The sequence below is a fragment of the Acinonyx jubatus genome, chromosome E3 (assembly GCF_027475565.1).
Source record: "Acinonyx jubatus isolate Ajub_Pintada_27869175 chromosome E3, VMU_Ajub_asm_v1.0, whole genome shotgun sequence".
NCBI classification, from domain to species: Eukaryota; Metazoa; Chordata; class Mammalia; order Carnivora; family Felidae; genus Acinonyx; species Acinonyx jubatus.
This window is the reverse complement of record NC_069398.1, coordinates 26,665,163-26,684,824: the sequence shown is the minus strand read 5'-3', so window position 1 is coordinate 26,684,824 and position 19,662 is coordinate 26,665,163. Positions and strand designations below refer to the sequence as shown.

The window sequence follows — 19,662 nt, the reverse complement described above, 5'->3', positions numbered from 1 at the left end:
TCCACATAATCTGTGTCATGTCTTCAGGTGGATTGAAATTGTACACTTAGAGAGGCACACGAGACAGACTCTAACCTAATTTACGAGGTTATGATTCTGGTTTTATCTCTTATCATTTGCATACAGATATTTATAATTTTGCCTGATGGAAAGTATTAATACTTGCACAGTGATACACAGTAACCATTTGAAAGACAAACTTCATGGATCTGACTCTGCAGACAAGACCAGCAGCCGTACACGCATTCAGTCCCAAGTAGAAGGTGAGAAAAAGACCCACTGAGTCACTGATCTGAATGGAGGATGAAGGCAAGGAGTACGGGGTAGCAGATGCCTAAGTGATAGCAACTTGAGATTTTACTGCAGACGTGCTGGATCTCCCCGTAGCCACTGGGCTGCTGATACACCTGTGCGGTCTCCATTTTTAGCTGCCTCGAGCATCTGTTAGAGGCAGAGCCGTTTCTCCAGATTTCCATTGCTTTGTCTGGATACAACTTGGCCAGATTCCATTTTATCTTCCATGTGGGGGCCTCTGGGGTGGGATGGCAGCTAAACCGGGCAGCTTTCCCCACACTGTCACCGGTCTGCTGCTGTCCTCTCGAGCTTCTCTTTTCCTAGGACACTGCTGCCTGGAGGCTGCTGCTAATATCGGGGGCAGCACAGAGGGCCTGGCCCAGAGGCCTTGGAATCTCCCCTGTGTATCTTCCTTCTGCACCACTTTTTCCTGCCTCTGCTTTCATCACAGCCTCTCTTTGGACTGCAGCCTCTCACATTCCTCCACCTGAAACTCTTCCCCAGGCTCCTCTTAGCCCCTGACCCCCTCTGCCTAGGACAAGACTTCCTCACTGAGGCCTTTGCCGGCTGACCTCTTCGGCTAAGTTGTGCCCCCACTGCCCATCCTATGCTGTCACGACAGCCTGGGGCAGATTGTATTCTGCCCCAGAATACAGATATTACTTTGTGCCACACAAGATACAGCACCCCGCCTGCTCTTCTTACCAGATCTCCCACCCCGTGTGCTCTTCTTACCATATAACCTTACTGCTGTTCCCGTCACATGATGGTGGCAGTACGTCTCTTCCCCTAGAACCTGTGCACATCTTTGAGATTGCCTTGACCAAATACAGGAGGACAGAAGTGATGCGTGGTACTTCTCAGGCTAGATCATCAAAATGCCATGCACGTCTGCCTTTCTCGCCAGGAGTGCTCACCAGGAGTACGGCCAAGCTGCCGCACTCTGAGGAAGCTCAAACTAACCAATAGGGAGAGACAACAGGCAGAAGAAGCATGTAGCTGTAACGGCCCACGGTTCAGCAGAGGTCCCGGCTGATGGCCGGCACCAGCCTCTAGTATGTGAGCTGCGATACCTCTAGATGATTCCAGCCCCCTACCGTCAGCCACCCCTAGCCTTTGAGTCTTCCTAGCTGAGTTCCCAGACATGGTAGAGCAGAAACAAGCCAGTCCCCTGGAATCACAGAATCCCTGAGGATCATAAAATGAGTGTTTTATAACCACTACATATTCTGTTGGTTTCTTACGCTATTAGTAACTGAAGCAATCCTTTTCTTTTCTACTTCTGTACTTTTCGGTGCATTTCTTTTGGTTTAATGTATGCTCCTTGAGGGCCGGTACTGTGTCTGTAGTGGTCATTGCTGTATCTTGTGTGGCACAAAGAAGGTGGCGGGTGCACAATAAATAATTAATGAATAGGAGCTATGTGTTTCTTCTTTTGATGTGGGTAGACACGTTGGTGTCTGTATGTGCAAGCAGGCACACATGTGTTTCTGCTTCCAGGGTAGCTTCTGGCCTGTGGTTCTGTGCTTAACGTGTTAGTCCCTCCCTCCCCAGGCATCTCCTCTCCCTCCCCACCCTGACTGATCTATTGGTGTGAGACGTACTTGATTGTTTCTGCCACCTGGTTTTTTTTTACTTGACAGGTGGTGCCTGTAAAGGTTCACATCACCACTGCAGGGACAAGGGGAGAAAACGTGAAGAGATAGGAGGCTAGGAGTTCCAGAGACAAACTTGACCCATTTCATAATTTTGTCAGTGACAGTCTTGAGAGAATAAATACGAACCTTAGGTTATGTGGTATTTTGTCCTTCAGGGCTGGTCACAGGTAGTATAGACTGTGGGGTTAACAGCCATTATGAAAAAGCTTCAGCCTGCCCTCTAGTGGGAAGTAGCGCAATCCTACTGTAAGTAGGGAAGTAGTAAAATCCTACTATATTCCACTCCCAGGCAACCTGGATCTCGGAACAAAGAAATTAGAGTGTAGGGGCCAGTTCTGTCTTGCTGACGATAATCGGGGCCTACGACATTATCTGGCATTTAGTAGGAGCTCCACTAAGATTTCCTGAACAGACTAAACAACGTGCACTGTTTATGAATGCCAGCACATTTCTCAAGAGCCTCCTGTGTTTAAGACATTAAACCAAGCACTGTAGATGATAGAAATCAGGGCCAGGTAGTTAATATTTTGGGCGTAGAGGCCATATGGTCTCTGTCCTACTCAACTCTGCTGTTGTGGTAGGAAAGCAGCCATAGACAATACATAACCTAATGAGCGTGTCTCTGTTTTAGTGAAATTTTATTCACAGAAACAGGTGGCCTGCTTGCAGGCCATAGTTTGCTGATCCCAATATAAATAATAGTATAAATAATAAAAATGGGGATGTTTCTAGTTGGGTTCACCAGTAACTCCCATTGCCAAATCCCCTAGATCCTTTAAAAATGTTTTTTTTAGTATGAAGTATTTCAAATCTCAGAAATGTACAGAGGACAATATAATGAATACCTCATTCATCTATCACCCAGATGTACCAAATGTTCATATTTTGCCATGTTTCAAATCTTGAAAAATAACAATACATTATAGGTACAATCGAAATTCCTTTGCGTAGGCCAACTGGATGCCATTCTCTTCTTTCTCTTCCTGTCCGGAAGTGAACATAATGTTGAAGTTTTGTGTTTTCTTTCCATGCATGCAGTTACGTTCTTAATATATATGTAGGTATTCATATTAGGTATATTATTGTTTAGCATCCTTTAACTTTGCATGCATCGTTATGCCACTTTGCTTTTCCACTTACCATTGTTTTTGACATTTATCCATATACTATGTGTACAACACTGAATTATTTTTAATGGGAAGTGCTTTTTGCACACTAAGAAATCTTGGCCTGTCCCAAGGTCACAAAGATTATCTCCTATGTTTCCTTCTATAAGTTTTATAGTTTTACCCTTTGTTAAATTTTCTGATCCATTTTTAACTAATTTCTACATCCATGTGGGGCTCGAACTCATGACCCCAAGATCAAGAGTCATATGCTCTACCAACTGAGGCATCCAGGTGCCCCTCTCTGATCCATTTTCAATTAATTTTTGTGTATGGTGTGAGGTAGGGGTTGAGATTAATTTTTCCCATATGGGTATCTTGTGTGGGCATTTTATAATATGTTTACAAATTCTATGATACTCCTGTCTTCAAAAGATAGAACCCAATTCTCTTCTCTTAGGTGTGGACTGTACTTAATGACTTGATCTTAATGAGTAGAATGTGATAGAAATGATGTTATGTGACCCAAGATTAAGGCATAAAAGGCATTTTGGCTTCCCCCTTGCTCTCTCTCCTTGATGATTCACCCTGTGGGAAGCCAGATGTCATTATGGAGAGGTCCACATGGTGAAGAACTAGGCCTTCTGCCAATGGCTGGCAAGGAACTGAGGCCTTCTCTAAATGCTAAGTGAGTGAGCTGTCTTGAAAGCAAATTCTACAGCACTAGTTGAGCCTCCATATGACTGCAGCCCTCACTGATGTCTTGACGCCCACCTCCTGGAAGATTCTGAGCCAGAACCACCTAGCTAAGCCACTCTCAAATTCCTGACTCACAGAAATTGTAAGATAAGAAATGTTTGTTGATTTAAGCCAGTAAATGGTGGGAAGCTATGCAGTAATACGTAACTAATAGGTCCAATGTCCTAGCATCTTCCCCTTTGAATTACAATGGTGCCTATATTGAACATCAGTTGACTACATATATATTAGTCTTTTTCCTGTATTCCCTATTCTGTTCCAGTAATCAATATGTCTGTGTTTATGCCAATAACATACTGCCTTGATTGCTATGACTTTTACTATAGTCTTGAAGTCAGGTAGTGCAAGTCCTCCAACTTTGTTATTGTTATTTCTTTTGTCAAAATTGATTTGGCTATCCTGGGTTCTTTTGCATATCCATATATATTTTATTCTATTTATTTTTTTAATTTTTATTCATTCATTTTTTGAGAGAGAGAGAGAGACAGAGTGTGAGAGGGGAAGGGGCAGAGAGAGGGTGACACTGAATCCAAAGCAGCCTCCAGGCTCTGAGCTGTCAGCACAGAGCCCGACATGGAGCCCGAACCCACGAACCGTGAGATCATGATCTGAGCCGAAGTCGGACGCTTAACCGACCAAGCCACCAAGGGGCCCCTCCATATATATTTTAAATCAGTTAGTCCATGGGGCGCCTGGGTGGCTCAGTTAAGCGTCTTTGGCTGAGGTCATGATCTCATGTTTCGTGAGTTTGAGCCCCGCCTTGGGCTCTGTGCTGACAGCTCAGAGCCTGGAGCCTGCTTCGGATTCTGTGTCTCCCTCTCTCTCTGCACCTCCCCCGCTTGCACTCTGCCTCTCGCTTTCTCAAAAATAAATAATCAGTCCATTTTTACAAGAAAAAAAACCTACTGGGATTTTCATTGGTATTGCACCAAATCGATAGTTCAACATGAAGATAGTGGCTATCTTAGCAATATTGAATCTTCTAACACATGAACATATATCTCTCCATTTATTTAGATCTTCTTAAATTTCTCTCAAAAACACTTTGCAGATTTGTGTGATGTTTTAGTATAGAGGTCTTGTACATATTTTGTTAAATTTATTGCTGTTTTTCAAGTTTCTATGCTATTATAATTGGTATTGTATTTTTAAGTATAAAATTTTAATTATTGCTAAAATTGATTTTTATATATTGACACTGTTTTCATGTACTTTTGCTCAGTTCACTCATTAGCTCTAGCAGGTCTTTTGTAGATTGGGTAGGATTTTCTTTGAACACAAATCATTTTCTCTGCAAATAAGGAACACCTTTGCTTCTTCCTGTCCAATTTGCATGTCATTGCGTTCTTTTTCTTGCCTTGATTGCCCTGGTAATGTTGAATAGAACTGATGAGAGTGGACATCCTTAACTTGTCCCAGTCTTTCCTCGTTAAGTGTAGGCTTAATTAAGTGTACAGCTCATTCGCTGTAGCCTTTCTAACATGTCCTTTATTAGGTTGAGGAAGTTCCTTTTTTTCCCTAGCTCACTGGGAAATATTTTTACTTCATCATAAATGGGTGTTGAATTTTGTCCATTGCTTTTTACTGACTGGATCCTCTGCCTTTTAATTGGAGTGCTTCTACCGTTAACTTTAATGTAATTATTGACATTTTAGGTTTGCTTTTATCCTCTTGCTGTCTGGGATTTGCTCTTTGTTCCTGTTTCCCTCTCAGTTCTGCATTCTTTTGGATTAATCCAGTACTTTTTGTTATTCCATTGTCTCCTTTGTTGACTTGTTAGCTTAACTCTTTGTTTTGCTACTTTAGTAATACTTTAAAGGTTTTAGTATTCATCTTTAACTCATCAGAGCCTACAAGTAATAGGTGGACACATCATATATATGGCTTAAAAACCTTTTTTCCCCTGTCTCCCCATCTTAAAAACTTTTTAATATTATACTTTCATCCCTACCTTTATGGCCCCTTGTGCTATTGTTATTATGTATTTTACTATTACACATGATACAAGCCCCTCAATACATTGTTATTGTTTTTCCAAGATTTATTGAGATATCATTGACATATTGACAAAGTTCAAGGTGTACAAATTGATGATTTGAAACATGTATATATTGTAAAATGATTACGATAAAGTTAGTTAATACCTCCATTCCCTCACATAATTACCATTTGTGTGTATGTGTGGTGATAATATGTCTTAACAAATTTCAAGTATACAATACAGTATTGTTAATTATAGTCATCATAATATACACTAGATCACCAGAACTTGTTCATCTTACGGCTGAAAGGTCTGACCAACATCTCCCCATTTTCCTCACCTTCCGGGCCCTGGCAATGACCATTCTGTTCTCTGGGAGTTTGATTTTTTAATATTTATTTTTCTATGTTTATTTATTTATTTTGAGAGAGAGAGTGCAGGCAGGGGAGAGGCAGGGAAAGAATCTCAAGCAAGCTCTGTATTGTCATCACAGAGCCCAGTGCGGGGCTCGAGCCCATGAAGTATGAGCTCTTGACCTGAGCTGAAAATCAAGAGTCAGACGCTCAACCAACTGAGCCACCCAGGTGTCTCTCTATGAGTTTGATTTTTTTAGATTCCACATATAACTGTCTCTGACTTATTTCACTTAGCATAATTCCCTCAAGATCTAGCCATGTTGTCACTAAAAGCAGGATTTCTTTCTTTTCATGGCTGAATAATATTTCCTTCCATGTCCATACCACATTGTCTTTATGCAGTCACCTGTAGATGGACACTTGGGTTATTTCCATGGCTTGGTTATTCTAAAGAATGCTGCAGGGAATGAACATGCAGAAACAGCTCTCTTCAAGGTCATGATTTCATTTCCTTTGGACATACACCCAGAAGTGAGATTACTGGGATATATGGCAGTTCTGTTTTGTATGTTTTTGAGGAACTGCCAAACTGTCTTCCACAGCAGTATTTGAGGGTTCTAATTTCTTTATATCCTCACCAACACTTACTTTCCTTTTATTATTATTATTATTATTATTATTATTATTTATTATAGTCATCTTAGTAGGTATGAAATGGTATCTCATTGTATTTTCATTTACATTTCCCTTATGACTAATGGTACTGATTTCATGTCCTTGTTGGCCATTTGTGTATCTTTGGAGAAATATCTGTATGAGTCCTTTGCTTATTTTTTAATTGCACTCTTCCTTTTGTTGTTGTTGACTTGCAGAGATTTGCTGTATATTCTGGATGTTAAACTCTGATCAAGTACCTGATCTGCAAATATTTTCTCCCATTCTGTGGACCGGCTTTGCACATTCTTGATAATCCTCTTTGATGCACAGGGTTTTTTGTTTGTTTGTTTGTTTATCTTGTTGAAGCCCAGTTTAGTTCTTCTTTTGTTGTAATGCTTTTGGTATGAAAGCCAGTGTCATGAAGAATTTACCCCTTTGTTTTCTTTTAGAAATTTTATAGTTTTAGCTTTCATATTTAGAATTGATTTCTTTTCAGTATTGTTTTGCATATTTGGAACCCTTGCAGTTCATTAGGAATTTGAGGATTGACTCTATTTCTGCAAAAAAAAAAAAAAAAAGCTACTGAAATTCGGATAGGGATTGCATTGAATCTGTAGATTGCTTTGGGTAGGATTGCCATCTTAACAATAAGTGTTCCAATCAATAGGGGTGTCTTTCTATTAGTTTAGGTCTTCTTTAATTTCTTTCAGCAATATTTTTTAGTTTTCAGTATGCAAATCTTTGGTAAAATTTATTCCTAGGTATTTTAGCATCTTAGATTTTACTGTAAATGGAATTATTTCCCCAGTTTTTTTTTTTATTATTTATTGCTGATGTATACAAACAAAATTTAACACAATTGATTTTTGTGAGATCTTATATTCTACAACTTTGTTGATTTTATTAGCTCTAGTGACTCTTTTGTGAATTCTTTGGGATTTTCTGTATAGGATTGTGTCATCTACAAATAGAGATGGTGTTATTTCTTCCTTTGGAATGTGGGTGTCTTATTTCTTTTTCTAGTCTAGTATCTCTGGTTAGAACTTCCAGTTCATTGTTGAATAGCAGTGGCTAAAGGCTGCATCCTTGTTCTTTATTTTATGGATGCTTTCAGTCTTTCACTACTGAATATGCTATTAAATGTAAAGTTTTCATAAATACCTTTTGTCACCTTGAAGAATTTTCTATTTCTGCTTTATCATGACAAGATGTTGGATTTTGTCAAATGCCTTTTCTACATTAATGGAGATGAGTATGTGTTTTTCCTTTATTCTATGAATGTGGTGTATTACACTGATTTTCATATATTGAACCAGCCATACATCCTTAGGATAAATCCTACTTGGTCATGATATATAATACTTTTTATATGCCAGATTTGGTTTGCTGGTATTTTGTTCAGGAGTTTTGCATCTCTTTTTTTTTTTCCAAGTTTTTATTTAAATCCTAGTTAGTTAACACATATGGTAGCATCTGTCTTCATAAAAGATATTTGTCTATAGTTTTCCTGTGATGTCTTTATCTGGTTTTGGTATCTGCCCTCTAGAATGACTCGCAAAGTGTTCCTCGTCTTCTGTTTTTTGGAAGAATTTGAGAATAGTTGGTGGTAATTTTTTAAAAAAGTTTATTGTATTTTGAGAGACAGAATGCACGCAGGAGAAGGGCACAGAGAGAGGTAGAAAGAAAATCCGAAGCAGTCTCCACACTGTCAGCGTGGAGCCCAATGAAGGGCTCAAGCTCATGAACCATGAGATCATGACCTGAGGTAAAATCAAGAGTAGGACGCCTAACCGACTGAGCCACCTAGGCACCCCATCGGTAGTTCTTTAAGTATCTGGTAGAATTCACCAGTGAAGCCATCTGGTTCTTGTCTTTATTTGTTAGGAGGTTTTTGGTTATTGATTCAGTCTTTTTCCTTATTTTAGGTCTATTGAGATTTCTGCTGCATCTTTAGTCAGTTTAGATAATTTGCATATTACTAGGAATTTGTCCATTTCATTTAGACTATCTCATTTGTTGGTGTACAGTTATTCATAGTATTCTCTTATAATCCTTTTTCATTTCCATAAGGTTGGTAGTGTTCCCACTTTCATTTCCGATTTTAGTTATTTGTGTCTTCTTTTTTTGTCAGCCTGTCTATAGGTTTGCACATTTTGTTGATATTTCCAAAGAACCAACTTTTTGGTTTTTATTGATTGTTGTTTTCTATTCTGTACATTAATCTCCATTCTAATCATCATTATTTCCTTCTGATAGCTTTGCGCATAGTTTGCTTTTTTTTTCTAGTTCCCCATAGTATAAAGTAAGGTTATTGATTTGAAATCTTTCCTGATTTTAAAATGTAGGCATTTACAACTATACATTTCCTTATGAACACTGCCCTCACAGCATCCCAAAGATTTAATTATGTTATCTTTTCATTTGAATTTGTCTTTTTAAATTTCCCTTGTGATTTCTTCTTTGACCCATTGTTCAAGAGTGTTAATTGTTTAAGAGTTTAATTTCCACCAACTTGTGCATTTTTTCAATTTTCCTTCTGTTATTGATTTCTACCTGTGTTCCTTTGTGGTCAGAGAAGATACATTGTATTAAAATCTTTTAAAATTTATGGAGACTTAGTTTGTAGTCTAACTTATGCCATATCCTGGAAAATATTCCATGTGTATTTAAGAAGGATATGTATTCTGTTGTTGTTGGGTACACTGTAGTTGTTTTATAGTATTGTTCAGGTGCTCTATTTCCCTGTTGAGCTTCTGTGTAGATAGTCTATCCATTGAAAATAGTACATTGACTGTTACTGCAGAACGGTCTATTTCTTCCTTCAATTCCTTCAATTTTTTGCATCATATAATTCAAGGCACTATGTTTTTGTTGCATGTATGTTTATAATTGTTGTATCTTCTTGATAAAATTGGTCCTTTTATCAGTAGATAAGGTCTCTTTGTCTTATAATAGTTTCTTAGTCTTTTTTGTGTGGAATTAGTGTGGTTGCAACTCCCAGGTCTCTCTTGGTTACTGTTAGCATGAAATATCTTTCCTTTCCAATCTTTGATTCTCAACCTATTTGTATCTTTGCATCTAATGTGAGTCTTTTGAAGACAGCACCTAGTTGGATCATGTTTTTTCTCCATTCTGCCAAACTGCCTTTTGACTGAGATTTTTTATTTATATTTAAAGCAGTGACTCATAAGGAAGGCTTTCTTTTCCTTTTTCCTATTTGTTTCCTGTATGTGTTATACTTTTTTTTTTGTTCTTCATTTTTTCCCATTACTGCCTTCTTTTGTATTTAGTTACTTTTTTTTATAGTGAACCACTTTGATTCCCTCTCATTTCTTTTTGCAGGTATTTAAAAAATATTTTCTTTGTGGTCACCATGGAATTACATTCATCATCTTAAATGTATAACAGTCTAGTTTGAATTGATAACAACTTAAGCACACAAAAATTCTGCTTCTATACAGCTCTGCCACCCATTATTGTTGTCACAAATTACATCACTATATATGGTGTGGCCAATAACACAGATTTACAATTACTTTTTATGCATTTGTCTTTCATGTAAGAAATAAAACATGGAACTACAAACCAAAATACAATAAGGTTTTTGTATATGCCCATTTAGAGATCTTTGTTTTTTCATACAGCTTTAAGTTACTCATATCCTTTCATTTCCATCAAAAGGACTTACTTTAGCATTTTTTGTTAAATGGGGGTTTTAGTGTTATCAAATTTCCACAGTTTTTGTAACTATGAATAAGTTAATTTCTTTTTAATTTTTGAAGGAAATTTTTCCTGGATATAAAATTCTTGGTTGACAAGTGCATTTGTTACCACTTAAAAAAAAATTGAGGTGTAAACATAGAACACTGTGTAAGTTTAAGGTGTACAGTGTGTTGATTTGATGTATTTGTATATTGCAATAAGATTACCACCATAGCTTTAGCTAAGACTACTGTCATGTCACATAATTAACACTTTTGGGTTGAGAACAATTAAGTACTAGTCTTTGAAGTTTATAATACAGTATTGTCGACTATAACCACTGTGTTGTGTGTTAGATCTCCAGAAGTCATTTTTCTCTTGGTTGCAAGTTTGTACACTTAAAATAACATCTCCTTGATTCCTCCACCCTCCAGCGTCTAGTAATCACCATTCTACTCTGTTTCTAGGAGTTTGGATTTTTTGGATTCCACATATAAGTAATATCATATAGTATTTGTCTTTCTCTGACTTATCTCACTTAGCATAATGTCCTAAGGGTGCATCCATATTGTCTCAAGTGGCAGGATTTCCTTTTCTGATGGTAAATAGTATCCCCTTGCATGCATATACCACATCTCTTTTATCCATCCTTCCACTGATGGGCACTTAGGTTGTTTCTACATCTTGGTTGTTGTAAATAATGCTGTAGTAAACATGGGAGTGCAGATGTCTTTCAATGTATCATCTCGCTGCCTTCTGGTTTCAGGTGATAAGTCAGCTGGTAATCTTACTGAGATCTCTTGTACTTGACAAGTCACTTCTGTCTTGCTGCTTTCAAGACTCTTTTTTTTTTTTTTTTTTTTTTTTGCAGCTTCATGGTTGGTTTTGGCCAAACTTTTTACTTAGTATTCTGTAGTTGCTTAACACACACTTAAATGGTCTTATTGGGGGAGGGGAAAGGGGAGGTTCTTGTAGATTCCCAAGGAAATGTCAGAAAGGCAAAATATGGCCAGCATTATCCATTTGCTTTTTTGGATTTACTGGGTGAATAGCACTTTTCCTTACATAAAAACATTTGATCTCAGGTTTTACATACTGAGAACATGGAGATTTCAGTTTGAAGACACTCTGAAATCCTAAGAGTAGCATATCCCGACCACCCTCTAATAGCTAGCTTGTTTGTATAGGCAGAAGAATTCCACCTCTCCATTTTAGATGGCTAGATGTTTGTGGAAGGTCCTAGAGTTGCTTGCCTCGTTTACTGGGAAAAATCAAGATATAGGAAGTGACCTTTAGGGACACTTTTACTTGGGAAATTACAACACTAGTACACAAGTCAAGTCTTAAACACATTTAACATTTGCTTACTGAAAGCAATGTCATAAAGTCAAATAAGATTCACAGATTTTACTTTTTTCCCTCACAAGAACATAAAAATTATGGAAGGGGAACTTAACAGGAAATTTAAAAAAGGTAACACAATTTTTCCTTTTAGTAGTCCTTGGGTAGTTATGACAGAAAAGGTTCCACTGTTTTGTTTGTTTCTTTGAACGGGGATTTTGGTCCAAAGTTTTGTTTGCTTTTAATACCTGCTTCTGCCTCCCCCTCTATCAGATCGGCTTCCTCCACGGCCACCACTTCTTGGTGCTCCGTGGCTTGAACTGCTGTAGGAATCACGTGGAGGAGGGTACCCCCTTTCCATAGAAGGGGGAAGCCCTCTTTCTTGTCTGCCAACCCGATCACGACCACTTGAAGACTCTTTGTCTTTATACAGTTTGATTATAATGTATATTGGCGTGCATCTTTTTGAGCTCACTTTATTTGGAGTTTGTTGACTTCTTGGATCTGCTGAGTAGTATCTTTCACCAAATTTGGAAGGTTTTCACTATTACTTCTTCAAATATTCTTTCTGCCTTTCTCTCTCTCTTCTTTGAGACTCCCATAATGCATGTGTTCGTCTTCTTGTTTTTGTCCCACAGGTCTCTTAGTCTCTGTTTATTTTTTTCTCAATCTTTTTTCTTTCTGCTTCTCGAACTGGATAATTTCAGTCAAGTTTGGTGATTCTTCTGCCTGCTCACATCTGCTCTTGAAACCATCTAATGAATGTTTTATTTCAGTTAATGTACTTTTAGCTCCAGAATTTTTTTGGTTCCGTTTTGTAAGTTATCTCTTTATTAGTATTCTCATTTTGCTTAAACAGCATTTCCCTGATTTCCTTTAGCTCTTTGCCCATAGTTTCCTGTAGTTCTTGAGCAGATTTAACACTGTTCTTTTAAAGTCTTTGTTAAGTCCAAGGTCTGGAAATTCTCAGGGCCAATTTGTGCCAGTTTATTTTTGTTACCTTGAGTGGACCACACTGTCCTGTTCCTTTGCATGACTTGTGATTGTCATCGAAACCTGGACATTTGTATAAAATGATATAGTAACTCTGGAAATCTGATCTCCCCCTGCCTTGCTGTTTGCTGGGGTTTGTAAAAATTAAATCACTGAAGGTTGTAATAGTCCTCTTATTTAGTGTCTTTTCCAAACTATTTTTGCAAACTGTATCATTGTCATGTGTGATTGCTGAAGTCTGTCATGTTGACTTGTATCCAGCTAATGTTTTGACAGAGATTTCCTTGAATACCAGGAGCTAAATATGGACGGGAAAAAAAACCCACTTCTAGTCTTTGTGGATTGCCTCCATGCTACAGCTTTTCTTCAACACTTGTCCAGGCCTACACTGATCTAGGATCAGGCCAAAGTGAAAACTTCGGTCTTGTCAGATACATTCTGAGCATGCATCTTGCCCTGGGCATGCATGTGGCCTTCTAAATCCTCTGTTATACATGGGTGATTATGAATGCCCTGATTTCCCATAGAAACTCCCACAATTTCCCTCCCAAACTTTAGTCAGTCTGTATTAGTCTGTTAGGGGATTGCCATAACAAAATACCACAGACTGGATGGCTTAAACAATAGAAATTAATTTTTACACAATTCTTGGATGCTGAAAGTCCAAGATCAATGTGTTGGTAGGGCTGGCTTCTCCTGAATCCTCTTGGTTGCAGTTGTCTGTCTTCTGGCTCTGTTCTTACATGGTCTTTGTACACAGACATCCCTGGGGTCTCTACCTCTTCTTATAAGGACACTGGTCATGCTGGATTAGGGCTCCACCCATATGACCTCAATGAAATTTAATTACCTCTTTAAGGAACCTGTCTCCAAATAGAGTCACATTGAGGATTGGGGTACAGCATATAAATTTGGGGGGAACAAAATTCAGTCCATAACAGTGGTTCATTGTGTGTCTCAACTGTAACCTTTTGCCCCATGCATCTGTGGTTGCTTGTTTCCTTTGCAATGTTTTCAAGCAGTGCCCGCTGTTTTTCCAGCCTGAATGAGTTCCAAGTTTGGCAAAATAGAGATGAGTTCCTGCAGCATTCCCTCAGGTAGCCCCCATATAGAGCAGATATACATAGTAATTTGCAAATAAGGTCTGCTGTGCTTTGTGGAACCAGGAACCAGGTCCCCACACTAGGAATGCAGGTTTCTGTCTTGAAGATTACTGCCAAGATGGGGAGTAGGTGGGAGAAGGACAAGTAAAAACATTACAAAGATTTCCACCACTTTAAAATTGCAGTTTTTTTGATTCAGCATTTGTTTCATTGATGTAAACCTTTGATTGTTTTCCAGAGTGCTGATAAAGTTGGTTCTAACAGTTACTGCTAGTTTTGTGTTCTGTTTTGTTTTCATTTGTTTGCTTTTGATGTTTCTGTTGGAGGCTGGGAGCTTGAAGCTGTCTACTCTGCCATTTTGCTTATGTCACTCAATTATGTCTTAAAGAGATTTAAATAATGGGGGGGGGAGTCATAAATATCTACCTATGTAGTTACCATTCCAGTGCTCTTCATTCCTTTGTGTAGATCCAGGTTTCCATCTGGAATTATTTTCCTTCTCCCTGAAGCACATCTCTTATACTGTTTTCACTTGTTTATATTGTTTTACTGTTTATAACATTTCTTATCCTGTTAGTTTGACACTGACACTAAATTATACTGTTAGTTTTGTATGTCTGAAGACCTCTTTTAAAAAAAGATATTTTCACCAGGTATATATATCACTCTAGATTTAGTTTTTTCTCTTAGTACTTTGATGTTGTTACTCTCCTGTCTTCTCTCTTGCATTGTTTCCAACAAGAAATTTGGCTATTATCTTTATCTTTGTTCCTCTGTAAGTAACATGTGTTCTATCTCTAGCTGTCTTTAGGGTCTTACCTGTGTCACTGGTTTTGAACAATTTGGTTATGATGTGACATTACCATGTGACTTGTTATAGTTCTCTTTGTTTCTTGTACTTGAGGTTGAGCTTCAGATATGTGGGTGTATATATTTCATTATGTCTGGGAAGTTTGAGGCCATTATTTCTTATATTTTTCCATATCTGTAGTTATCTTTTTGAACATATGGAATACAGTTAAAACAACTTTCATTGTCCTCTGATAATTTTAACATGTGTGTCAGTTCTGGGTTAGTTCTGATTGATGACTCTTCTTTTGGTGAGTCGTGTTTTCCTGCTTGTTTATATTCCTGATAATCTTTGTTTGGATGTTAGACACTGTGAATTTTATCATGTTGAGTACTGGTCATTTTTTTATCCCTGTACATTTCTTAAACTTCATTTTGGGATGCAGTTAAGATCCTTGAAAAGTTTGATCCTTTTAGGTTTTGCTTTAATGATTTATAAGGTAGGTCCAGAGCAGTACTCAGTATAAGGCTGATTATTTCCCATCACTGAGGCAGCACCTTCCTAATACACCCCTAGCATTTAAAAGAAACTTAGTCATCTTCTAGCCTACCTTGTTTCTGATGGGAAGCTGTGTTATTCTCTTAGTTGCTTTGTAGTTTGTTCAACTTCATGGATCTTTATGTTACAATTTTCATCACATTTGGGAAATTCAGACATTATCTTTTAAATATTTCCTCCTGCCCCAGTCTCACTTTTCCTTGTTACAGTCCAGTTACACAACATATGTAGACTATTTGATATTGTTTCATAGGTCCTGGAAGGTCTCTTCATTATGAGATCAGTTCTACTGATCTGTCTTTAAGTCCACTGACTTCATTTTGCTGTCTCCAATCTGATGTTAAGCTTATCTGGTAAAAAATTTCAATTATTGCTTAGTTTTAGTATTTCTGTTAGTTTCTTCCTTATAATTTCCATTTCTCTGCAGATTCCTTATCTGTTTACTCATTAAGACCATACTTTCCTTTAATTCTTTGGATGTATTTATAATAGTTACTTTAAGATCTTGGTTGGCTAAATCTAACATTTAGACCATCTTGGGTTCATTTCTATATACTGCTTTTTTTCTTTCTTGACTATGGATCTCATTGTTTTGTTTCTTTGTGTGTCTCAATGGCTTTTCATTGAATATTGTATGCTGTCAACAATACTCTGGAGTCTCTTATCTCTCCATGAGATATATGGATTCTTGTTTTGGCAGGTAGTGTAATTACTGGCTAATGACCTTATATTTGTTTACACTTGGTTTTTGTTTTGTTTTTACAGATACGGCCCCACTGACTTGGTGAGACTCAACCTCCAAACTCATTGCTTGTGGATCTTGTCATGGTTTGATTTTAGAATTTATTAAGGCAGACCTAGAGTAGGTCTTACTCTAGACTGTGGTCCTTACCTCAAGTTGTAGCCTTTCTGTTGTTTCAGCTGGATGCCAAGGATGTTAAAAATGCATTTATGAGATCTCTCCATTTTGGTAGGGCCAGAACTCCCCTGGCAATGCTCTTACCCCAGGATTGCTCTAACTCTAGTATTTCTGTTATAATCTTAACCCATTTAGTGCTTTGCTTTCTGGTAATCCTCAGGTGGTCTCTCTGTGCATATACAGCCCAACTATATTATTCAGGGTTCTCCAGAGAAACAGAGCCAATAGGATGGATACACGCGCGCACACACACACACACACACACACACACACACACACACAGTATTATTAGGAATTGGCTGAAAAGTCCCAAGATCTATAGTCAACAAGCTGGGGGGACCCAGGAGAGCCAAGGGCATAGTTTCAGTCCAAGGCCAAAGGCCTAAGCAGAAGAACTGATAGCGAGTTCCAAGTTCAAGTCTGAAAGTAGGGGAGAGAAGACAGATGTTCCAGCTCAAAGCCAGGCAGAAAGAATTCCTACCCAGGCCTTTTGTTCTATTCAGGCCTTCAACAGATTGGTTGAGGCTTACCAACCAATTCCCCTGTGGAAGGGGAATCTTCTTTACTTAGTATACCAATTCAAATGTTAATCTCATCCAGAAATACTCTCACAGGCATCCCAAAAATAATCTTAGCCAAATATCTGGGCACACTGAGCCCCAGTCAAGTTGAGACATAAAATTAACCATCACTCCAGCCTCCAGCCACAGATTTTTGGGGAACTCACACATAGACTTCTGGAACTCCCTGTCTGCATGACATCCTCCTTTCTCTTGCTCTGCCCAGTGGTTTCCAGCAATTTGAGCAATCCTGAAGTCTGATTTTTGCCTCCTCAGCCCTACTCTAGCTGTCTGCACTGAACTTGGGAAATTGTCCCCAAGTAGAGGAACTAGGTGATTTTCAAGGCTCACTCAGGAGCGTCCTCTCAGGGATCACTCTTGAGCTTTCTGTTGTTCTCTGTCTGACAGTAGTTGCCTCATAAATTTTGTCCATTTTTATAGTTGTTTATGGTGGAAGGACTGGCCTGGAATCACTTAATTATGGCTAGAAAGGTGGTTAATTTTTCAGCGGCCTTTATAGTATTTTATGATATGAATTATACACTGTCCATCTGTTCTTGGGTTGGTAGGCAGTAGACATTTGGGGTTGTTCAGATTGCCAGTAACGCAAATGATGCTGCAATGGCTGTCTTTGTACCCAGAAGTGGAGCTGCACAGTTAGGAGGTATCTGTTTCTTCACTCTTACTAGATATTGCCAAATTGCTCTCCAAATCATAGTTTTACAAATCCACAAACAGTATGTAAATTCCATTTGTTCCATATTCTTGCCACAATTTGATCTTGTTGAACCATTAAATTTTTCTCCTTGAGCAAAGGAATGCAAAATTTTTACTACCGTAAAGCCTTCCTAGATTACTAGTGAGGTTAAACATGTATGTATACATACATCTACGCATATGTATACATGTACATATATATTTACTTATTACTACCTATTTGGGTTTCCTATTCAATGAATTAATTTTTATATCACTTGTACTTTTTTACATTTGAGTCTTTTTGTTACTGATTCCTTATAAATTTCATTTATGTGTTTTTTTATATGAGGTTTATTTGCTTATATGAGAGTGGTTTTTTTCCTCAGTCTTAATTAGCTTCTCTTTTAGCACCTGTGTTGTCTTTTCCCATACAGGAGTGTTAACATTTTAATGTAGTCATACTTATCTGTATTTTACTAAATGATTTGCAGGGTTTGTGTGTCCATTTCTTCGACTTGCAAACACTGGGGTGCCCTAGGGCTCAGGTCTCAGACCTCTCTCGATCTACATTAATTCCAAAGTAATCTTAGTCTCCCAACATGTATACACTGATGGCTTTTATGTCTGGCTCTTCCTCTGAATTCCAGTAATATATGATAATTTAAAGGACCCTTGCTGAGCTAGATACTTTCTTTTTCCTTAGTATCCCAATTCTTGAATGGGAAGTCTGCAGTCACTGCCTCCATTTCCTCGTCTTCCATTTCATTGCTTAACTCACTGAAGCTTGGCTTTTGTCCCACCATTCCGCTGCTGCTATTGACATTTGTTCCTAAATAACAGCCCATCCCTTTGCTTGTCAAATGAAGTCTTATGTGAAATCAAACAGGAGCCGAATTGCCCTTGCAGTGGGTTGGGGAGAACTGCGTGCCTTTCTCATCCCTTCAAATTGCTCCAGAGGCATCTTTACCGCGTCCTGCCTATCTTTCCAACCTCTTCATTCCCTCAAACTTCCCAGTCTCCAGCCACATTGAACTGTTCGGAGACTCTTGTAGCATACTCCTTTCCATCTCTGTGCCTCTGCACAGTGCTCCCGTATTTGCCTTGAACTTGCTTTAGCCAGTTCTCTCCCCTCTAGTAACACCTCCCAGCCTACCTACTTCTTTATCATCCCCTCTCTCTTTTGTGCGTCTGTTATCACACTGGCCACACTGAATTGTAGCTTTCTACTTACACCTATTTCTTCTCTACTAAAGAGAAGGCTTGTAGAGATCAGAGACCCTGGCTTTTCCCCTTTCATCTCTTCAGTGCAGATTAGCAGTGGAGTGAATGAATGGTCCAGGAAGCTCAGCTAGTTCAAAATCTGAATTGGCAGACCACTAAAGGTTTCTTTGTTTTGTTTTCAGCGGTTTTATTAAGATACAATTCACATGCCATACAATTCACAGGATTGTGCAACAATCACCATAATCTAATTTTAAAAGCTTTGTTGCCCTTCAAAAAGAAAACTCTACTTTTTAGCAGTCTCCATTTTCCGACCCCCAACACACTCCCAGCCCTCGACAACCACGAGCCCACTTTCTAAGACCACCACGTTTAACATAGGTAAATTGATCACAAATCCTCAAAATCTCCCCGATTCTGGACCCGATGTGAAATTTGGTAGATAACTGTACCACTGAAACAATTTGTACCGCAGCAACTCCGACTCCGGTCGCAGCTTAAGGTTTGATCCGCAATCTGTTAGACTCTTTGTTAGAGTGCTCGAGCGGGAATTTATTAGAATTAGATGCACATTTAACAAGGGTGGTTGGTTTGGGTTGGTCTTGCATTTCAGTGTGGCTGTAGAAATAAACCCCCTTTGGCAGTAAACAGGGCAACTGAAAAAACTCACTACCTCTGGTAACACTGTTCCGGGGACGTTAGTCCCCTAGAAAATAACATGGATCAAACATCACGTCGCTTTCCGGAGCTTTTATTCTTAACGCGACTCTTCCACAGGCTCACCTCGGTATGGGTGGGGTGCGGTGCGGTGCGGTGGACGCGCGGAACCCGCAAGAAGACGAGCACCGCACCGCGTTTCTGCGAGACCGCCTTTGCCGAGCTGGGTCGGGTCTAGCGCGTTGCCGGGCAGCAGCGGCGTTGCCCGCGGCGGTCGCGCGTCCGGGTCGCGCGCGCAGTGACGCAGC

General features: G+C 38.9%; 1 protein-coding gene across 4 annotated transcripts in view; it reads left to right on the top strand.

Moving 5' to 3' along the window:
• Window positions 1–19,662, top strand: part of POM121C (POM121 transmembrane nucleoporin C) — a 52,109-nt gene that overhangs the window by 7,045 nt on the left and 25,402 nt on the right. For 2 of the 4 annotated variants that reach the window (XM_053213217.1, XM_027041969.2), the window contains exon 2: window positions 127–263. The exons of the other annotated variants lie outside the window; for them this stretch is intronic. The gene's annotated coding sequence lies outside the window, so the exon portion shown is untranslated. The remainder of the gene's footprint in view (window positions 1–126; window positions 264–19,662) is intronic. 4 annotated transcript variants of the gene reach the window in all.